We start from the raw sequence: 5350 nt of genomic DNA on the forward strand, positions 1-5350 counted from the left end.
TAGACTAAAGCTGGGAGCATGGCCATTTTCCTGGGAGTGCCTTGGAGGCACCTTCCAGATACAAGGACTAGATGTTCCTACTCATAGCTGGATACACAGGCACAGCAGAGACAGGTTGGCTGCCAGGCCAGACCCCCTTTTCTTTTCCCCTACTATGTCTAACCAGCTTCTTTTCCTCCTCTTAGCACTGCCCCTCCTATCTGCAGGGTCCTGTCCTGAATCCCTGTGTCCTCTCCCCCACTGAGAGTTTCTCCAGGAAATAAGGACTTGGAATGTCCAAGAGAGAAGCCAGAGCCGATTCTGGCTGGGTAGATGGTGAGCATGACATGCTCAGAGGTCTGGGTCTCAACTTGGGACGCCAAAGTGTGACCAACGTGGGCCTAGTCCTGGGTGCCACTCATCATCTGCTATGCTCACTGCCTGTGCCCCGTGGGCTTTTAGGGAGTGCTAGTCAACAGATTCTTTCTCATGAATCCTCACTGGAGGCCTGCAGTCGCAGCAGCCAGGGCAGCCTTTTTGATGCCTGAGGCTAAGCTGGGGAGGCAAGTCAACAGGGGCAGAAATAGGCAGACCAAGGGAGAGAAGCAGGGTGACCACACAGGAGCTCCTGGGAAGATTGTCACCTTTCAGAAGACTTTATAGTGACCAGACACATGGGATCTCTATTTCCATCCTTCATCACAGCTGCCTCTAAATGGCTCTAGCCTTAAAACAGCCCCCTGCTGAGCCTGTGAGTTGGCAGCCAGCTCAGGCTCACCTTCTGGAAATTGCTTCTAACTCCCCTTGATCCAGAGACGTCTCTTTCCCCCCCAAAAAACCCACAGACCTGTCAATTCTGCTTAATGGCCACTGTTCCCTGCCAAATGCCAATAAAATTCCTCACTATGTAACAGTAGCCAAATGATTTTTTAACTTAGGTACCAAAGTAATTCAATGGAGCACAGATGATCTTTTTCAACAAGCAGTGCTGATACTACTGGTGATTCATTTAAAAAGAACTTCAACACTTACCTTACACCATACACCAAAATTAACTTGAAATTGATCATCAATAAATGTAAAATTTAAGCCTAGCAGACATTTAAAAGGAAGTTTTTGCAATATTGGGATAGGCAAAGATGTCTTTGGACTCAAAAAGCATGAATCATAAAAAATAAAATTGATACACTGAAGAAATCAAAATAAAAACTTCTGCTTTGAGATACTATTAAGAAAATTACAAGGCAAGCAATGACTACAAAAAATATTTGCAACACATATATCTGACAAAACACTGGCAGCCAAAATGTATAGAGCATGCCTGCAGTTTGGGTCAGGAGCTACAGGATGATCAAACTTGGTCTAGGTATTGATGAGGATGATCCCACTGCCGATGACACCAGGCTGCTGTAACCGAAGAGATGCCACCCCTGGAAGGAGACGACGACACATCATGCATGGAAGAAGTAGACTAAGCTTCTGAAGAACCACTCATACGTGTGTCCCCCACTTTACCTTCATTCCTGATGTGTTTTCAAAGTTTTTTTGTTGTTGTTCTTTGTTTTTGTTAACATTTATTAAAATCTGTATGGCATAACGATATCTACTTAAAGGGGAGATAAGATTTCTCTGTACTTTTAAGTGATACTGTGATACTTTAGGCACTATAGCAGAGCTGGTGATGGTTTTTCTAGTTTCACATTGGTTTATTTTAACAGGTTGAGATGTTTGTTCTAAGACATGTAACCTATCGTTAACTCTGGGGTCCAAAGTGTTCGCTACCAAGTTGTATCTCTTAGTAGACCAGACCCAATCTTTTTTCCCTGAAGTGTTTCAAGATAGACTTTGATGTTTAAAAGAAAAATATTTGTTAAAATGGCTTGAGTATTTAGAGAAACAGAGCTTAATCCTCCCTTAGGTGTTGATAAACCCAGCCTAATTCCATTTTAAGATTGGGTGCCATCTCGTCACAAAGTCATGAAAGTTCATTTCTGTTTTACTATAAATTACTGAGATTTCTAAACTTGTTTGGAATTCCTCCCCGTGCTCTGAACTCACCCATTCCTGGGTCTACTTGACCAGATAACAATCCTCTCTGAAACCTCAGCAGCACCTCATAAATTCTGATGTTGGGATCTGAATTTACTCCCTACCTTGAAATATCATGGCATGTGGATCATTAATCTGCTCTCTGCCCTTGTGTTATGATTGCCAAAACCCTGTTAGCTGTAAGTTCCCAAGACACCCCCCTTTGTAACTTTTTGTGCTATATAAACCTTCTCTGAGAGCTGGGCTGATCTCTAGCCCGGTTTTGGGAGAGACCATCGCTGGTGGCCAGCTTTCCTTGTGTACATGATACAAGCTTGCTTTCATTGATTTAAAAGACCAGTGGTCTTTTCTTTGCATCATGGTTCAATAGGTGTGTTACAAAGCTGTTCAAAAAGTAACTCAATAAGGCTTGAATGGAAATATTAGTACCCAAGTCAACATTCTGCTTTAAAGAGTAGTAAATGCAGATGAGTTAAAAACCAAATAATAATAATAAAATAAAATAAATACATAAAACAAAACAAAACAAAAAAAGACAACCCGGGAACCGGTGGTTTCAGGAAGCCTGCAGCCGCCCTAAGCATCAGGTCAGCGCTTGCTACAGCAGTTAGTCGCCCTGTCTTGCGTTTCCTAGTGGTTGGTCCTTGTCTGTAATGGTGGGAGGAGAAGAGGGCCGTGCTATGTTACAATAGGGGCTGTGGCCAGCGCTTTGACCCTGAGAACAATTTGGGTGATACTTGCACATATCACCCAGGTGTTCCAGTCTTTAATGATGCATTAAAGGGTTGGACTTGCTGTAAAAGAACAACAACTGATTTTTCTGATTTTTTAAACATTGTGGGCTGTATAAAAGGTAGACATAATAGTGAGAAGCCACCTGAGCCAGTCAAGTCTGAAGTCAAGACTACTGAAAGGAAAGAACTATCTGAATTGAAACCCAAATTTCAGTAGCCCATAATTCAAGCCCCTAAACCAGAGGAAGCGATAAAAAGGCCAAGACCAGTGAACCAGTGACATATTTGGTTTTAAAATATGTCATTAAAAAAAATCTGCCTCCCTAAAACAAGCACTTGATAAACTTAAATTATGGTCTGGGAATGAAGGAAGATAAGAAAGAAGATGACAGTGATGAAATTAAGATTGGGAACTCATGTAAAAATGGAGGGTGTCCAAAGACATATCAGGTCTACAGAGTCTAGAAGAAGTCTGTGTATATCATTCTGGAGGAATGATATTTTCCATGAGGGGATGAAATATTGGAGCAGCTGTAGAAGGAACACCTCTGATTTTAAAACAGTCTTAGCCTAAGAAGGCTTTATGTAAAACAGGGAAACACATGTGGACTAGAAAGGGTGCTGGGAAAACAGTTGTTCCATGTAGACACGACGCATCAGACTGGGGGTGAAGTCACCATTTCAGTATATGCTAAAAATTCACTTCCAGAACTTAGTCGAGTAGAAGCTCATAGTACATCGTTAAATGTACACATTATATTTGAAGGAGAGAAGGAATTTCGTCAAAATGTCAAAGTATGGGGTGTGACTGATGTAAAACAGAGCTATGTAACTATGATTGCAACAAAGATTGAGATCACCATGAGAAAAGCTGAACCTACGCAGTTGGCAAGCCTTGAACTGTCTACATCCAAAAAGCAGAAAAAAACAGAATAAAAAGAAGATATCACAGACTGAGGTTGAGGGAGGGCTGTTGCCTCTTTCAGAATTCTGTGTAGTGAAGTGGTGGCTTGCAGCTGTAACTTTTTGTTGCTGAATCAGGCATTTCAGGGTCACATTAGGTTTTTGTTTTTAAAAGCCAAAGTCAATTTATCTTTTTTGTGTTCCATGAGACTGATTATTCATATCTCCTCATTGGTAGAACCATAGTTGTGTCCTTTACTTGAAGAAACCAGAAAATAGCTCGAGTATAATTACTGTATTTCTTAGTGTATTATTATTATGTTAAAGAAATAATAAGGGACTTTTTTATATTTCTGTTATCCAATAATTAGTAAAGCAAGATGAAAATGTCAAATTTTTAACCAGTTTTTTTTTCTTTATGGACTTTTTTGTTCCTATAATACCTGAAAATCTTCAAGGAAGAAATAAAGCTCTGCATTTTTTTTTTTTGTTGTTGTTGTTGTTTTCATGTGGGACAGTCACTTTTTCCAGGAGGAATATACTAGGTAAAGTGGGGGCAAAATATATGCACTGACCAACAAATTAGAATTTATTCACAGTTAATTTAATTTTAAAATTACATCATTACCTATATATTTGCCAAAAAGTATGACTTAAGAGTAAAGGAAACAAGACTGGAGAGGTATCAATTTGGTTAAAATTCAACATGTTTATAAGACTTAAGCAATAATGTTAAAAATCTTTTTCCTGATTAAAGGTCTTTATATGATGTTATGACTAAATGGTACCTGATTTTTCAGTCTAAACCCTGTTAAAACCTTCAGTTACCTATAAAAAGAAATCATCTATATCTGGCCTTACTGATGGAAAAATACCTAAAGTTATATCATAAGGGTTTGTGGAAATACAATAAAATATGAGAAAACTAAATACATAAACTTTGCTTTATGCCAACTATCTATTACATATTAAATAAAATAGCTTAATTCTTCCAGAGTCATTTTTTAAGGCTTTCAAGTAGAGCTTGATAATTTTTGTTATACAATGTTGATTATATATTGTATTTTATTGGTATTAAATATTTATTTATGTTTAACAGACCATTAGTGAATAGATTGCTTTTTGAGGTAATACAGAGCTCAAGAAGGAAATTTTAAGAAATGTTATGCAGTTCAAACTGTCATAACTTAATAAATTTGGTTATTAATAGGCCTATACAGATTAGAAATGAAAGTCAAAAGGGTTTTCCAAACCCCTTGAGTGTATTCTGGGTTAATAAAACTCTTGCAAAGAAAAGTGTGCAGAAGTACTATTTTAGTTCATAAGGGGTTTGTGTATATCATTCTATTACTCTTAGCAAATAACTATTAGATATATTAGTTATAATAATTACTTAAAGGTCTAGCTGTGTCATAGTTCACAAAGTCCGGCACCTAGGCTTTGCTGACAATAAAACAAATGGCAAGAAATGTTGGGCGGTAAAAGTTTGATCCAGATAGAGAATGTAATTGTTAGAGAAGTATTTAAAGTTTTGACAACTATCTTTCTGGAATTAGAAACCTGTGTTCTTTAGAGACATGGAATCTTGTTTGGAGAAAGAAGTTGATTCATAAATTTGATTCAAAGTAATTATTATTATATCTTTTGTAATGTTTCCTTCTTGAGGCTGTTTTCTCCTGCAAAAT

General features: G+C 38.1%; 1 pseudogene; it reads left to right on the top strand.

Moving 5' to 3' along the window:
* Nucleotides 1–1400: 1400 nt before the first annotated feature.
* On the top strand, nucleotides 1401–3719 carry LOC107154535 (annotated as a pseudogene).
* Nucleotides 3720–5350: the final 1631 nt, after the last annotated feature.

Source organism: Marmota marmota, unplaced genomic scaffold, assembly GCF_001458135.2.
Source record: "Marmota marmota marmota unplaced genomic scaffold, marMar, whole genome shotgun sequence".
In the NCBI taxonomy this organism is placed as follows: Eukaryota; Metazoa; Chordata; class Mammalia; order Rodentia; family Sciuridae; genus Marmota; species Marmota marmota.